We start from the raw sequence: 18,514 nt of genomic DNA, 5'->3' as shown, positions 1-18,514 counted from the left end.
TCCTGAAGACATCGCTTCTGTCCATGGACTTACAGGATGTTTTCTCCATCACCACAGTATGCTACACGCGCTTCTGATCTAGAACCTCACTTTACAATAAAAGAAGTACAGCACTGGGCCCATGCTCATGGAATTTATTAGCCTGATCATGCCTCCACCATCTCGACGCAACCGATTGACAGAATGGTGTCATGGCCTTTTGAAGAGTCAGTCAGAACACACACCAGGTAGCAATACATTGCAGGACTGGGGCAAGGTTCTCCAGAAGGCTATGTAAACTTGGTAAAGCACTTACTACATGCCTGGGATTGTGCCAGACCTGAGATGTGGAGGCAGAAAAAAGCAGACCTTTTCCTGGGGGAGCTTATGGTCTAGGGAGAGAGGCAACTGAAGAATGGGTGGGGCTACAGTGGGAGGAGACGAAGCACAGGGAGACGGGTGGAAGGCACCGATCCTGGGGAGTCCGGAACACATATCCATCAGGGTCTTTCTTCTTTTGACTTCAGAAAGCCAGTTTTCCCCCCAGAAAGTCTTCATTTAAGAACTAAGAAAACTGTCTCCAGGGTTCAGTTTCGTTCCTTCATTCTTAGGGTCACCACACATAACCTTACATATTCTTTTAGAACAAAAATGGAAAAGTGAAAGTGTTAGTCGCTCAGTTGTGGCCAACTCTTTGCAACCCTGTGGACTATAGCCCAGCAGGCTTCTCTGTCCATGGAATTCTTCAGGCGAGAAAACTGGAGTCAGAGGCTATTTCCATCTCTAGGGGACCTTCACAACTCAGGGATCGAACCTGGGTCTCCCGCACTGCAGGCAAATTCTTTACTGTCTGAGCCACCAGGGAAGCCCAAAAAAATCTGTTAGGTTACTCTTGAAAAATACATTTGGTCACCTCCGCCCATTTCATCCATGCTTCCCACTGAAGGTGGTTAAAAAATACAAACTTTCAAAAGTTTATACCTTTTTAAGGTGGTAAGGGGAGCAACCCCACGTCCAAGGAGCGGTGGCTGCACGGGCACAGGAGGGCCGAGAGGAGCTACTCTACGTTCAAGGTCAGGAGGCGTGGCTGTGAGGAGATACCCCTCATCCAAGGTAAGGAGCAGTGGCTGCGCTTTGCTGGAGCAGCCCTGAAGAGATGCCCAACGTCCAAAGTAAGAGAAACCCAAGTAAGATGGTAAGTGTTGTGAGAGGGCATCAGAGGGCAGACACATAAACCATAATCACAGAAAACTAGTCAATCTGATCACACGGACCACAGCCTTGTCTAACTCAGTGAAACTAAGCCATGCCCTGTGGGGCCACCCAAGACAGGTGGGTCATGGTGGAGAGGCCTGACAGAATGTGGTCCACTGGAGAAGGGAATGGCAAACCACTTCAGTATTCTTGCCTTGAGAACCCCATGAACAGTATGAAAAGGCAAAATGATAGGATACTGAAAGAGGAACTCGTCAGGTCAATAGATGCCCAATATGCTACTGGAGATCAGTGGAGAAATAACTCCAGAAAGAAGGAAGGGTGGAGCCTAAGCAAAAACAATACCCAGCTGTGGATGTGACTGGTGATAGAAGCAAGGTCTGATGCTGTAAAGAGCAATACTGCATAGGAACCTGGAATGTCAGGTCCCTGAATCAAGGCAAACTGGAAGTAGTTAAACAGGGGATGACAAGAGTAAACATCGACATTCTAGGAATCAGCGAACTAAGATGGACTGGAATGGGGGAATTTAACTCAGATGACCATTATATCTACTACTGTGGGCAGGAATCCCTCAGAAGAAATGGAGTAGCCATCATGGTCAACAAGAGTGTCCGAAATGCAGTACTTGGATGCAATCTCAAAAACGACAGAATGATCTCTGTTCGTTTCCCAAGGCAAACCATTCAATATCATGGTAATCGAAGTCTATGCCCCAACCAGTAACGCTGAAGAAGCTGAAGTTGAACGGTTCTATGAAGATCTACAAGACCTTTTAGAACTAACACCCAAGAAAGATGTCCTTTTCATTACAGGGGACTGGGATGCAAAAGTAGGAAGTCAAGAAACACCTGGGGTAACAGGCAAATTTGGCCTTGGAATATGGAATGAAGCAGGGCAAAGGCTAACAGAGTTTTGCCAAGAGAACGCACTGGTCATAGCAAACACCCTCTTCCAACAACAGAAGAGAAGACTCTACACATGGACATCACCAGATGGTCCACACCAAAATCAGACTGATTATATTCTTTGCAGCCAAAGATGAAGAAGCTCTATACAGTCAGCAAAAACAAGACTGGGAGCTTGTTTTTGGCTCAGATCATGAACTCCTTATTGTCAAATTCAGACTTAAATTGAAGAAAGTAGGGAAAACCACTAGACCATTCAGGTATGCCCTAAATCAAATTCCTTAATGGCACCCCACTCCAGTACTCTTGCCTGGAAAATCCCATGGATGGAGGAGCCTGGTAGGCTGCAGTCCATGGGGTCGCTAAGAGTCGGTCACAACGGAGTGACTTCACTTTCACTTTTCACTTTCATGCATTGGAGAAGGAAATGGCGACCCACTACAGTGTTCTTGCCTGGAGAATCCCAGGGACGGGGGAGCCTGGGGGGCTGCTGTCTATGGGGTCGCACAGAGTCAGACACGACTGAAGTGACTTAGCAGTAGCAGTATGATTATACAGTAGAAGTGAGAAGTAGATTTAAGGGCCTAGAATATGATACATAGAGTGCCTGATGAACTATGGACAGAGGTTCATGACATTGTACAGGAGACAGGGATCAAGACCATCCCCACGGAAAAGAAAGGCAAAAAAGCAAAATGGCTGTCTGGGGAGGCCTTACAAATAGCTGTGAAAAGAAGAGAAGCAAAAAGCAAAGGAGAAAAGGAAAGATATAAGCATCTGAATGCAGAGTTCCAAAGAATAGCAGGGAGATACAAGAAAGCCTTCCTCAGTGATCAATGCAAAGAAAGAGAGGAAAAGAACAGAATGGGAAAGACTAGAGATCTCTTCAAGAAAACTAGAGATACCAAGGGAACATTTCATGCAAAGATGGACTTGATAAAGGACAGAAATGGTATGGACCTAACAGAAGCAGAAGATATTAAGGAGAGGTGGCAAGAATACATGGAAGAACTGTACAAAAAAGATCGCATGACCCAGATAATCACGATGGTGTGATCACTCACCTAGAGCCAGACATCTTGGAATGTGAAGTCAAGTGGGCCTTAGAAAGCATCACTATGAACAAAGCTAGTGGAGGTGATGGAATTCCAGTGGAGCTATTTCAAATCCTGAAAGATAATGCTGTGAAAGTGCTGCACTCAATATGCCAGCAAATTTGGAAAACTCAGCAGTGGCCACAGGACCGGAAAAGGTCAGTTTTCATTCCAATCCCAAAGAAAGGCAATGCCAAAGAATGCTCAAACTACCGCACAATTGCACTCATCTCACACACTAGTAAAGTCATGCTCAAAATTCTCCAAGCCAGGCTTCAGCAATATGTGAACCGAGAACTTCCTGATGTTCAAGCTGGTTTTAGAAAAGGCAGAGGAACCAGAGATCAGATTGCCAACATCCGCTGGATCATCGAAAAAACAAGAGAATTTCAGAAAAACATCTATTTCTGCTTTATTGACTATGCCAAAGCCTTTGACTGTGTGGATCACAACAAACTTGTGGAAAATTCTGAAAGAGATGGGAATACCAGACCACCTGACCTGCCTCTTGAGAAACCTATATGCAGGTCAGGAAGCAACAGTTAGAACTGGACATGGAACAACAGACTGGTTCCAAATAGGAAAAGGAGTACGTCAAGGCTGTATATTGTCACCCTGCTTGTTTAACTTAAATGCAGAGTACATCATGAGAAACGTTGGGCTGGAAGAAGCACAAGGTGGCATCAAGATTGCCAGGAGAAATATCAATCACCTCAGATATGCAGATGACACCACCCTTATGGCAGAAAGTGAAGAGGAACTAAAAAGCTTCTTGATGAAAGTGAGAGAGTGAAAAAGTTGGCTTAAAGTTCAACATTCAGAAAACGAAGATCATGGCATCTGGTTCCATCACTTCATGGGAAATAGATGGGGAAACAGTGGAAACAGTGTCAGACTTTATTTTGGGGGGCTCCAAAATCACTGCAGATGGTGATTGCAGCCATGAAAAAAGATGCTTACTCTTTGGAAGGAAAGTTATGACCAACCTAGACAGCATATTCAAAAGCTGAGACATTACTTTGCCAACAAAGGTCTGTCTAGTCAAGGCTATGGTTTTTCCTGTGGTCATGTATGGATGTGAGAGTTGGACTGTGAAGAAAGCTGAGTGCCGAAGAATTGATGCTTTTGAATTGTGGTGTTGGAGAAGACTGTTGAGAGTCCCTTGGACTGCAAGGAGATCCAACCAGTCCATCCTAAAGGAGATCAGTCCTAGGTATTCTTTGGAAGGACTGATGCTAAAGCTGAAACTCCAATACTTTGGCCACCTCATGCGAAGAGTTGACTCATTGGAAAAGACTCTGATGCTGGGAGGGATTGGGGGCAGGAGGAGAAGGGGACGACAGAGGATGAGGTGGCTGGATGGCATCACCGACTCAATGGACATGAGTTTGGGTGAACTCCGGGAGTTGGTGATGGACAAGGAGGCCTGGCGTGCTGCAATTCATGGGGTCACAAAGAGTCGGACACGACTGAGCGACTGAACTGAACTGAAGGTGATCAAAAGGTACAAACTTCTAGTTACAAGATAAATAGGTCCTGAGAATAAAAGGGACAGTACGGTGACTATAGTTAACAATACTGCACTGTGTATTGAAAGTTGCTAAAAGAGTAGATCTGAAAGTTCTCATCACAAGAAAAAAATGTAACTATGTGAGGTGATGGATGTTAGTTAAACTATTACAGTAGTCATTTCACAATTTAGACATATATCAAATCATTATGCTGTATACTAAAAACCAAAATAACATTATATATGCTAGTGGTAAAGAACCCAACTGTCAATGCAGGAGATAAGAGATGTGGGTTTGATCCCTGGTTGGGGAAGATTCCCTGGAGGAGGGTATGGCAACCCACTCCAGGATTCTTGCCTGGAGAGGCCCATGAACAGAAGAGCCTGGTAGGCTACAGTCCATAGGGTCACAAAAGTCAGACATGATTGAAGCGACTTAGAATGCAGGCATGTCAATTAGAACTCAATTTTAGAATTTGAAAAAAAAAAAGAAAAATAGATCATTAATATTTACCCTTCCATTGAACAAGACTGTATGTCACTTACAAAATAGGGCAGCAAAGTCATGCAGTGAGTATAAAGCAATCAAATATTTACCCCTTAAAATAAATTAGAGAAAAGCAGAGATACCGTCAAAGACAAATTTCCTACTAATGAAATGTTTACCTTATTAATAATAACCTTGTTAATTATCTATTACATATGTATTATAGGAATTACACTAATAGTAACACTAACAATGTTAATCATCAACAATAAACACTCAATAAATGCACCCACTTAGAACCTGGATACTGAACCCAAACACTGATCAGCCTTGTCTTGTTTTCTGAGATCTTGACCATTTGTTTAATTTAAAAGAAGGCAGCCTTTAAAAGAAGACAGCCTTTTCCTACAAAGACTCTTTTCTAAATTTATTCTTTTCGAAAAGCATTTCTAGTTAGAACTATCAGAATCCAACAGAACTGACCCGTATTACGCCTTACAAGAGTGTTTTGCTTGCACACGGAGAGGCAATAGTTCAGGATTTGTCCTTAATTGCAGTCAAAAATTATAATTTCATTTATTTTATGGCTTCTCATAGTTGTTGTTGTCATTCAGTTGCTAAGTCATATCTGACACTTTACAATTCTACGGACGGCAGCACACCAGGCTGCACCGTCCTTCACTCTCCCGGAGTTTGCCCAAATTCATGTCCATTGAGTCAGGGAAGCTATCTAACTATCTCATCCTCTGCCACTCCCTTCTCCTTCTGCCCTCAATCTTTCCCAGCACCAGGGTCTTTTCCAATTAGTTGCTCTTCACATCAGGTGGCCCAAAGTATTGGAGCTTCAGCATCAGTCCTTCCAATGAATATTCAGGGTTGATTTCCTTTAGGATTGACTGGTTTGATCACCTTGCTGTCCAGGGGACTGTCAAGAATCTTCTTCAGCACCACAATTTGAAAGCATCAATTCTTCAGCACTTAGCCTTCTTTATGGTTCAACTCTCACATCCAACTCATACATGATTACAGGAAAAACCATAGCTTTGACAATATGGGCTGCTGTTAGCAAAGTGATACGTCTGCTTTTTAATATGCTGTCTGGGTTTGTCATAGCTTTCCCTCCAATGAGCAAGCATCTTTTAATTCCATGGCTGCACTCACCATCTGCAGTGATTTTGGAGCCCAAGAAAATAAAATCTGTCACTGTTCCGGTTTTTCCACTTCTGTTTGCCATGAAGTGATGGGACCAGATGCCATGATCTTAGTTTTTTGAATGCTGTTTTAAGCCAGCTTTTTCACTCTCCTCTTTCACCCTTATCAAAAGTTCTCATAGTCGATTTATTTAAACTTTCTTATATTTAGATAAAGAAGTGACTTTAAAAGTACTGGAACATTTGAAAGAGTTATACAGACTTAGAGAAAGAATCATGAAGATTTATTCCACCCAAGAAAGTGAACCTTGAGTAACTACCATCATCTTTCTGAGGCATCAAGAGTCACTGTCCCCGTATCAGTACCAACTGCTTAGCTGCACAACCAGTGATCCTGGCTAAAGCTCTAAATTTTGAAAACTTTTTCTTGTTTCAACGTCCTTGGTCATTAATTCCTCCTTTTAAGAGCTGGTCAGGCTATAGTCAAACAGGGTCATTCACCTTCTGTGGCATTTGGGGCTCTTATGCCCTCTTGCCCTTGCTTCAGTGACCTCATCCTTTATTTTCTGGGTTGGGGAAAAACTTGCAACAGTGCTTTTAATTTTACTTATTTTTAAAAACATTTATCTTAACATAATACAAATTCATTATCATGTAAATCTGGAGGTCAGAAGTCCAAGAATGGGTCTTTGTGGCTAAAAATCAATGTTTTGGCAGAGCTCTATTTATTCTGCAGACTCTAGGGGAGTATGTTTCCTTGCCTTTTCCAGCTTCTAGCAGCTGCCTGCCTTTCTTGGCTTGTAGTCCCTTCCTCCATCTGGAAAGCATATCACTCCAACATCTGATTCCAGCTTCACACCTCTGTGTTGACCCTACTGCCTCTCTAAGGATTCCTGTGTTTACCTTGGGCTCAACTGGTTAATCCAGAATAATCTATCCAAGATCCTTGATTTAATAACATCTGCAAAGTCTCTTTTACCATGTACCATAGACTGAATGTCTGTGTCCCTTCCCCAAATTCATAGGTTGAAATCCCCAATGGGATGGTATTAGGTGATGGGAGTTTAGAAGGTGATTAGGTGATAAGGATGGAAGATTAGGATGTGTGTATATTGGGTGGAGGGTGGGGGCATAATTCAGCCTAACGCTAAGATATTATACTGTACGTTGCCTATAATAATGCTTTACAAATGAATGTGTTGTTGTTTTTGAGTCACTAAGTTTGCAACTATAGGTTGTTAGGTTGGACTCTTTGCAAGCCCATGGATGGTAGCCCTCTGTCCACGGGATTTCCCAACCAAGGATACTGGAGTGGGTTGCCATTTCCTTCTCCAGGGGATCTTTCCAACCCAGGGATTAAACCCACGTCTCCTGAATTGGCAGGCAGATTCTTTACCACTGAGCTGCCAGGGAAGCCCTTAAAAATGAAAAGAAAATGGAATTTTAGTTCTGGTCTTGATTTTATTAGGTGAGAATTTGTTGCCCAATATGGCGTTCAAGTAGCCAGAGCCAACCAACCACGGGAACCTCTGAGGGTTTTCAAAATCCCTCCAGGTTTGAGATGTGTAACTTTCACTTGATAGACCTAGGAACACTGGTTGCTTATGACCTCTCTGCCCTATGAACTAGCCAAGGTACGGCTGGTTTCATACTTTGGGATATTTCCAACTACACTCTCAAGATTACACAACACTCCTCACGACAAAGTCTTAAAAAAAGAACAGAGTCCATGAGGAAGAGGATGCTTTTACAATCATAAAGATTTAAAAACTCTTTTAAAGTCACCCCTATGAAAATAATAAGTGCCCCAAGCTGAAATGCCTTAATGTAGATTCAGTCTCCCATTCTGCCCTTTATTTATTTGTTTGTTTATTTTGGCTGTGTGGCTTGTGAGATCTTAGGTCCCTCACTCGAGATCAAACTGAGGCCCTGGCAGTCCTACCCCTGGACGGCCAGGGAATTCCCTTTCATTCTGCTTTCAAATAAGTATATTGAATTTTTAAAGCTAGTTAATATAGAATTAGGTAAGTATATAAAATTATTTTACACTTAGGATTCTCCAGAACAGACTACTGTTTCAAATGCAATAGAAACTGCAAATGTTTCTACAAAACAAGGACAAATCAACAACAGAAATGAGGTAGGTGAGCTGAGAGACAGTAGTAATCTCCATCTTTAGATTGGAAATTTGTTGCTTAATAGTGAGGGGAATAATACAGGTTACTTTAAACCATATCTTTACCTGAATGTCTCAAGGCCACCCAATATCCAAGGTCAGTGGATGTTAGCATTTTATATATCTGAGTGAACAATGCCTAAAAAGAGATTTTCTGTGTTCAAGGTATGCAGATGTCACAATCAATTTGTTGTACCACCACTCTTTGTAAATGAGCTCATGTGTTTTCAGTGATCTTTTACCCACAGACATGAAGAAATGGAAGAATAAAAGGTGAGCCAGGGGGCTAGATAGAGTCTGAGACAATTAAGATGAACAACCAACAACAGCATCCAGGTCACAGAGTGCCTACGCCTGACCTAGTAATGGTGGAAAAGCCATCCTGAATTACAGTCCTGTCCTCTCAGCCGAAAACTCGAAACAAGTTTCACAAGAAACAAGATGTTTCTCAAGCAACATCTGCTTAATTCCTCAGTGGTGGGGACATTCCCGGCGGTCCAGCGACTAACACTCCCGCTCCCAATGCAGGGGACCCAGGTTTGACCCCAGTCAGAAACTAGATCCTATATGCTGCAAGTAAGAGCTCACGTGCTACAACTCAAGAACCCACCTGTTGCAATGAGGATCAAAGATCCCCAGTGCTGCAACCGAGACTCGACACAGCCAGATAAATAAATTAGTTAGTTTAAAAAAATTCCCAGTGGTTATTTCTTTATCTGAAAAATATCAGTAAGGAGACCTCGGGACACTTTTCACATTTCATCTGGAGTTCTAAGGTTGACCTGTTAACAAACCAACCATGAAATGGGTGCTGATGAGTGGATATAGAAGCAAAAAAGTGCAGAATCCAAGGAGTTCTTAACAGGCAGCCTGAAAGTTGGCTACAGCTCACTTGGGGAGGATGGGAAGTGTTGCCAAATTCCATCTACCTACATCAGAAAGTAAAGATGCACAAGGATGAAATTTGATAGATGACCAAGAATGGATGATGCTCTGGATTAACAAATTTATAATTAGCTGCAATTTGAAGATATGGACTTGAGAGCCAGACACAGGCCTGGGCTTGGCCCTTTGGGGTTTGGTGGATCCAAGTTCCCACCCTTGGAAGTTCTGGCTGCCTTTCCTGGCCGGTTGCCCTGAACCACTCTAAGCTGTGGCAGGAAGCTGGCAATGCTTACTCGGATCCCCTTAAGTGGTAAGTGAGTCTGCAAGCCTAGAAAGCCATAAGTAATAAACATATAGATGGTGAGAAGGAGTTTTAATACAAAATGTATCAAATCTACTGTGAAAAGCTGTATAACTTTGTGCTTCTTTTTAGAAGCTTTATTCAGTTTTCAGTGCTTTCAACCATTTCAGATAAACTGATATGCTAGACAATGTAAAATCTAATTTTAATTGTGATCCTTAGGAAGATTTAAGTAATTTAAGTGGGCTGTCAACATTCAAATGCTGAAGAGTTCTGATTTTCTAAAGGTATATGTTTGATTTTTAACATCTAGAAATGCTTTAAAAATGTTACCTTAGTGAATATTTTGATTTACTGGATTTGTAAGTTATCTAAATCTTTAGCAAGATTTTATTGTTAGATTTGTAAGGGTCTCTCATAGATGCTTGCAAAATTCTGCCTGAAGGAAAAAGCTTAACTTTCCTACATAAACTGTACAGAAGAGTAAGTTCTTTACAGAATAATGCCAGCTTATGAATGCAGAAGGAATGATAGCCCTGGAATAAATATTCTGCAAGCCCTAATAAATTATTCTAGGCAATGATCATTAGTTGCCAAAAGTCATCAGGTAAAAAGCTGAGGGGCTATCTTAAGAAGGGATGCATCCAACTGCCTATGGTGAGAAATAGTTTTAATATAAATGGTAACATAAATATGAACCCCTGTGTCATTTCTCACACCACAAAAAAGAGAAACAACCAGATCTTACGTGTCTCCTGATAGAAGTACCCAACACTAAACTGAATGTATTCTTGCCAAAAACCCAAGCATAAATGTGGTAACTCTAGGTTATGATTGTCAAACTTAGCAAATAAAAATACAAGATGATAAAATATTGCACAAGTGAGCACTTTTACACTAAAAAATATTGTTTAGTTAAGGGTAAAGCGTCTACCTGAAATGCAGGAGACCTGGGATCGATCCCTGGGTCAGGAAGATCCCTTGGAGAAGGAAATGGCAACCCCCTCCAGTATTCTTGCCTGGAGAATCCCATGGATGGAAGAGCCTGGTAAGCTACAGTCCACAGGGTTGCAAAGAGTCGGACACGACTGAGCGACTTCACTTTCCTGTATTTTATCTGGAAACTCTACTCTAAATCTAACTACCAGCTCACAAAAAATAGAATGAATACAATCAGCAAAATCTAGAATGTAGAAAACTCTCTAGGATATATTTCCTTCTACAGATAATTTGCAAAGAGACAATACTTCATTTGATGATTGGAAGAAAAAACAATTTGTTCTCTCACAGAAAAATTGCAAGGATGAAAAAGGGAGGAAACCTATAGATCCTATCAGATTAAAAGAGGCTTAAGAGACATGGCAATAAGTGTCTGGATCCTGATTTGAATAAACATCTGTGACAAAACTTAGGAAATTTGAAAAGTAACTGAATATTTAGGAATCAGTGTTAAAAGTTTTAAGTACTATGGCTAGCTTACACAAGAAAATTTTTCTTTTAAAGATACATACTGAAGTGTTACTGATGAAACAATATGATGTCTGAGATTGGCATCAAAACAATCCTGTGGCAAGGTGGGAGGGGTAGGTTGTCAAGAATAGAGATACAAACGGGATCGGTGGGTGTTGACAATTGTGAAAGCTGGTGAGGAGTATGTGAGAGTTCATTATACTATCCTACCTTTGAAAATATTTGAAAAATTTAAAAACGTTTTAAAAGGGAGGTATTTAAGAAAAACTGAGCCATGACCATGTAACAAATAGAAGATTAATTATGAGCCAATAAAACATAAATTTGCATGCCTTCACAATAACATGTTGTCAGTGAAGGTTCATTTTTTTTAATAAATGCGTCACTCTGGTGGGGGACGCTGGTAATGGAGGAGACTATGTACCTGTGGCAAAGGAGGTATATGAGAACTTTCTGTACGTCCCACTCAACTGTGCTGTGAACTGGAGACTAATAATAGTCTCTTTTTTAAAAAGTGAGGCTCCCTTTGATTATCACTGCCAGTCTTGGTCTCCCTGCTGTTTCAAGGTAACCATAGTTATTGGCTTAATGTATGTCCTTCCAGAAAGTTCTCTATACATTTATAGATATATACACGTAACACAGAAAATGCATAGCGTCATAATGTGTTTTTGTTTGCCTTGTGTTCCTTTCTTGCTGTCATCTGATTATTATATGACTCTTGATTAAAGGTTAAGGGATCATTACGGAAAACATTCTGCTCTGTGGCCCTTTTATATACCATTAGTTTAAAAAAAAAAACTCTTAAGAATAAGAAAAGCTACCAACTTTCTAAGGATTTGATTGAGTAGATAAAAACTTGGTTACTTTGAAAGTGGCATTAGGAACTTCCTTGCAAGTCCAGTGGTTAAGATTCCACGCTTCCAATGCAGGGGACATAGGTTCAACCTCTTGTCAGGGAACTAAGATTCCACATGCTGCACAGCTACCCAAGAAAAGGATGCGGGCGGGGGGTGGGGGGTGGCGGGGCAGGGGGCAGGCATCAGTCTGACAAAATTTATTATAATTGTGAGTAAGACAGAGGAAAACAGTTCCTTACAGCCAATGGTTGGTCTGACTCGATCGAGGTCTTGTTGTTCTCTTGGTGAACACAGACAATGTCACATTAACACTGGACAGAGCCACTCTGCGACCACGTAGAGCAAGACGAAAACAAAATCACCCAGGAATCGTGTCTGAACACAGATAAAACCTGAACACCATTCAAGCCCCCAAATACCAATCACCACCCTCTCCCAGCCAATATGAGTGATGGCTGCTTCTTTACCAAGTATAGCCTCACTCTGGCCTCTCCTCCCTCTCATTAAGTTTTAATAATATATCAAATCATAGAATTACCCTTTTGCTTTTGACAGGAACAAAACATCCAACCAAGAGTTAACCTCCACTTCCATGAACTCACATCAAACTCACCTAACACAAGTGCAAATCCTGTAAGAGGGTCCTTGGGGCAGCCTCTCACCAAGACACCCCAGGACCCAGGGTGAGAAGTCTCCCTCTCTGCAACAGAAAATAACCCCAACGTGTTCACCTACAAGTGTGGTTTTGATGATCTTCAGCTGAACCGTATAGATAGGGGTTTTCTTTAAAACTTTAAAACCAGATATAAGACAAATAAGCTGTTGTTGTTTAGCGCTAAGTCATGTCTGACTCTTTGGGACCCCAAGTGATCCCCAGCGCCCGCCAGGCTCCACTGTCCATGGGGTTTCCCAGGCAGGAATACTGAAGTAGGTCGCCATGCTCTTCTCTATACGATCTTCCCAACCCAAGGACTGAACCTGAGCCCCCGGCAGGTGGATTCTTTACCACTGAACCACCAGAGAAGCCCCAAGACAAATAAACACCAGGAATGTAATGTACGACATGAAAAAGAGTGGGACCCAGTGAGCAACTGAACTGAACTGAAGGTTATATATGTAAGTTAGGAGAGTAAATCCTGAGTTCTCATTACAAGAAAAAATATTTTTTCCTATTACTTGATTTTGTATCTAAATGAGATGATACTCAACTTACTGTGATGATAATTTCATGATGTATGTAAGTCAAATCATAAGGCTGGTCACCTTAAACATATAGAGTGCTGTATGTCAATTATATCTCAATATAAAACTAGAAGAAAAAAACACAACCTTTAAAAACAATGGATCCAGCGACTTCCCTGGTGGTCCAGTGGCTGAGACTCCCCACTTCCAATGCAGGGGCACGGGTTCAGCGCCTGGTCAGGGAGCTGAATCCTACATGCCGCAACTAAAGAACCTGTATGCTGCAGCTAAGATTGAAAGAAAGAGTCGCTCCATTGTGTCCCACTGTGCAATCCCATGGGCTGTAGCCCACCAGGCTCCTCTGTTCATGGGATTCTCCAGGCAAGAATCCTGGAGTAGGTTGCCATTTCCTACTCCAGGGAATCTTCCCAACCCACGGTTTGAACCCAAGTCTCCTGCATTGCAGGCAGATTCTTTACCATCTGAGCCACCACGGAAGTCCAACTAAGGTGGTGCAGCCAAATAAATAGAAATAAGTATTTTTTAAAAAAGAATCACAACTTAAAGACATTTCGTTATTTTTAAAAAATAAAAACAACGGATCCTGCCCCCAAATACATACTCGTAGGTCAACTCTCATTAATGACTGCTTCCCACAGTGAGTGGATTTAGTGGTTGCCCCTCCAATCTCCACTTCCCCTTGCTTTTGGTAACCACTACTAATCGCTCTTTTAGGTAAATGCCCCCACTCAGCTTAGGTGGTGCAGCAGTAAAGAATCTGCCTGCCGATGTAGGAGACTCAAGAGATGTGGGTTTGATCCCTGGGTTGGGAAAATCCCCTGGAGGAGGAAATGGCAACCCACTTCAGTATTCTTGCCTAGAGGATCCCAGGGACAGAGGAGCCTAATGGACTACAGTCCACAAGGGTCACAAAGAATCAGGCACGAGTGAGCAAGCACGCACGCCCCCAGCTTACCTGCTCAACCCCTATCCCCATCTTCTCTCAGGGCCAGGGAGTCTGCGGGGCCGCTGCCAAGCACCTCCCCAAGGCTGGAGGCCCGAGTCCTCACTAAACCCCACAGCCCAAAGGCAGAGGGTCTGGGGTGGGAAATGGAATTGTAGTCCACAATTTTAAATGTGTGTATGTCCTTTTTTTGGTTTGTTTTTACAAAATTAGAATACTGCCATAAATATAAGCTCTTGATCATGTCTTTTATACTTAATATATTATCATTATTGGCTCCAAATTGCTCCAAACTTCTTGAATTCAAATTTCAGCTAGCCTGTTTGAGATCAAATCTCTCTTTCCTCTTACTCTTTATGATTGTGTTTCAAGACTATTTGGGAAGAAGAGTCAAGTTTTCTTCAGCAGCATGATCATTTTAAGAATTGTAACATACACGATGCCAAAACTTTCTAGGGAAGGACTTTCAAAATCTGAATTTAGTTGTCACTGCCTATTAACAGCACTTCCCTGGTGGCTCAGAGGTTAAAGTTCCTGCCTTCAATGCGGGAGACCTAGGTTCAATCCCTGGGTCGGGAAGATCCCCTGGAGAAGGAAATGGCAACCCACTCCAGTATTCTTGCCTGGAGAATCCCATGGACAGAGGAGCCTGGTGGGCTACAGTCCACAGGGTCACAAAGAGTTGGACACGACCTATTAACAAAGTTATTAACCTTCAAGTTAATTACTTCAGGCCAATTACTGAGAACAAACTTGATATTTCATCTGAAACATGAAACACACCCATAGAATTTACCTAGTAATAAATCTGCTCAATAGAACGCATGCAATGTACACACCTATTCTTTGGGTGTGTACCTTTCTGAGCCGTGTAAACATTTTCCCCCAGATATAGCAATTTTGTTTAAAACAAAATTGAGGAACTAGAGTCGTTTGCTCCCAGCTGTCTCCAATACACAAAATTCTTCTCAGTCAAGCATGGAGCTGCCAACAAAAACTACTCCTTTTATATTTAAAAAAGTTGCTTGTTTTGTTTTGACAGGGAAGCTTTATAATATTTACTTGTTTTCTGGTACATTAAAAAGTCAAAGTAATATAAAAAAATCAAATAGTCCAAAAAACTAAAAAGTAAAATATTTTTCATTCCAAGCCACTCCTGGCCTATTCTCCAGAGAACATTCTTTCTAATAGTGTATCTTTCCAGTTGGGAGGAAAGGACAGTTAAGTGACTTTGGGACAGACATATACACACTGCTATATTTAAAATGGATAGCCAATAAGGACGTACCGCATAGAACATGGAACTCTGCCCAATTATGTGGCAGCTTGCATGGGAGGGGAGTTCGGGGGAGAATGCTGCTGCTGCTGCTAAGTCGCTTCAGTTCAGTTTTCAGTTCAATTCAGTTCAGTCACTCAGTCGTGTCTGACTCTTTGCGACCCCATGAATCGCAGCACACCAGGCCTCCTTGTCGATCACCAAGTCCCAGAGTTCACTCAGATTCACATCCATCGAGTCAGTGATGCCATCCAGCCATCTCATCCTCTATCGTCCCCTTCACCTCCTGCTCCCAACCCCTCCCAGCATCAGACTCTTTTCCAATGAGTCAACTCTTCGCATGAGGTGGCCAAAGTACTGGAGCTTCAGCTTTAGCATCATTCCTTCCAAAGAACACCCAGGGCTGATCTTTAGAATGGACTGGTTGGATCTCCTTGCAGTCCAAGGCAAGGGACTCTCAAGAGTCTTCTCCAACACCACAGTTCAAAAACATCAATTCTTTGGCACTCAGCCTTCTTCACAGTCCAATTCTCACATCCATACATGACCACTGGAAAAACCATAGCCTTGACTAGACAGACCTTTGTTGGCAAAGTAATATCTCTGCTTTTCAATATGCTGTCTAGGTTGGTCATAATTTTCCTCCCAAGGAGTAAGCATCTTTTAATTTCATGGCTGCAAACACCATCTGCAGTGATTTTGGACCTGCAAAAATAAAGTCTGACACTGTTTCCCCATCTATTTCCCATGAAGTGATGGGACCAGATGCCATGATCTTCGTTTTCTGAATGTTGAGCTTTAAGCCCACTTTTTCACTCTCCTCTTTCACTTTCATCAAGAGGCTTTTTAGTTCCTCTTCACTTTCTGCCATAAGGGTGGTGTCATCTGCATATCTGAGGTTATTGATATTTCTCCCAGCAATCTTGATTCCAGCTTGTGTTTCCTCCAGCCCAGCGTTTCTCATGATGTACTCTGCATATAAGTTAAATAAGCAGGGTGACAATATACAGCCTTGACATACTCCTTTTCCTATTTGGAAACAGTCTGTCGTTCCGTGTCCAGTGCTAACTGTTGCTTCCTGACCTGCATATAGGTTTCTCAAGAGGCAGGTCAGGTGGTCTGGTATTCCCATCTCTTTCAGAATTTTCCACAGTTTCTTGTGATCCACACAGTCAAAGGCTTTGGCATAGTCAATAAAGAGAAATAGATGTTTTTCTGGAATTCTCTTGTTTTTTCCATGATCCAGCGGATATTGGCAATTTGATCTCTGGTTTCTCTGCCTTTTCTAAAACCAGCTTGAACATCAAGAAGTTCATGGTTCACGTACTGCTGAAACCTGGCTGGAGAATTTTGAGCATGACTTTACTAGCATGTGAGATGAGTGCAACTGTGCGGTAGTTTGAGCATTCTTTGGCGTTGCATTTCTTTGGGATTGGAATGAAAACTGACCTTTTCTAGTCCTGTGGCCACTGCTGAGTTTTCCAAATTTGCTGGCATATTGAGTGCAGCACTTTCACAGCATTATCTTTCAGGATTTGAAATAGCTCCACTGGAATTCCATCACCTCCACTAGCTTTGTTTGTAGTGATGCTTCCTAAGGCCCACTTGACTTCACATTCCAGGATGTCTGGCTCTAGGTGAGTGATAACCATCGTGATTATCTGGGTCGTGAAGATCTTTTTTGTACAGTTCTTCTATGTATTCTTGCCACCTCTTCTTAATATCTTCTGTTTCTGTTAGGTCCATAACGTTTTTGTCCTTTATTGAGCCCATCTTTGCATGAAATGTTCCCTTGGGAGCTCTAATATTCTTGAAGAAATCTCTAGTCTTTCCCATTCTATTGTTTTCTTCTATTTCTTTGCATTGACCACTGAGGAAGGCTTTCTTATATCTCCCTGCTATTCTTTGGAACTCTGCATTCAAATGGGTATATCTTTCTGCAGGAGCGGAGGCTGCAGGAGTAGCTGAGAGGAGCTACTGCACATCCAAGGTCAGGAGCAGCGGCTGCACTTTGCTGGAGCAGCCGTGAAGAGATACCCCACATCCAAGGCAAGAGAAACCCAAGTAAGATGGTAGGTGCTGAGAGAGGGCATCAGAGGGCAGACAGACTGAAACCACAATCACAGACAACTAGCCAATCTGATCACACGGACCACAGCCTTGTCTAACTCAGTAAAACTAAGCCATGCTGTGTGGGGCCACCCAAGACAGGTGGGTCATAGTGGAGAGGTCTGACAGAATGTGGTCCACTGGAGAAGGGAATGGCAAACCACTTCAGTATTCTTGCCTTGAGAACCCCATGAACAGTATGAAAAGGCAAAATGAGAGGATACTGAAAGAGGAACTCCCCAGGTCAGTAGGTGCCCAATATGCTACTGGAGATCAGTGGAGAAATAACTCCAGAAAGAAAGAAGGTATGGAGCCAAAGTGAAAACAACACCCAGCTGTGGATGTGACTGGTGATAGAAGCAAGGTCCGATGCTGTAAAGAGCAATATTGCATAGGAACCTGGAATGTCAGGTCCATGAATCAAGGCAAATTGGAAGCGGTCAAACAGGGGATGGCAAGAGTGAACGTCGACATTCTAGGAATCAGCGAACTAAAATGGACTGGAATGGGGGAATTTAACTCAGTTGACCATTATATCTACTACCGTGGGCAGGAATCCCTTAGAAGAAATGGAGTAGCCATCATGGTCAACAAGAGTGTCCGAAATGCAGTACTTGGATGCAATCTCAAAAATGACAGAGTGATCTCTGTTCGTTTCCAAGGCAAACCATTCAATATCACAGTAATCCAAGTCTACGGCCCAACCAGTAACGCTGAAGAAGCTGAAGTTGAACAGTTCTATGAAGACCTACAAGACCTTCTATAACTGATACCCAAAAAAGATGTCCTTTTCATTACAGGGGACTGGGATGCAAAAGTAGGAAATCAAGAAACACCTGGAGTAACAGGTAAATTTGGCCTTGGAGTACAGAATGTAGCGAGACAAAGGCTAATAGAGTTTTGCCAAGAGAATGCACTGGTCATAGCAAACACCCTCTTCCAACAAT

This window comes from Oryx dammah, unplaced genomic scaffold, assembly GCF_014754425.2.
Source record: "Oryx dammah isolate SB20612 unplaced genomic scaffold, SCBI_Odam_1.1 HiC_scaffold_13, whole genome shotgun sequence".
Classification (NCBI taxonomy): domain Eukaryota; kingdom Metazoa; phylum Chordata; class Mammalia; order Artiodactyla; family Bovidae; genus Oryx; species Oryx dammah.
This window is presented reverse-complemented; position numbering follows the sequence as displayed.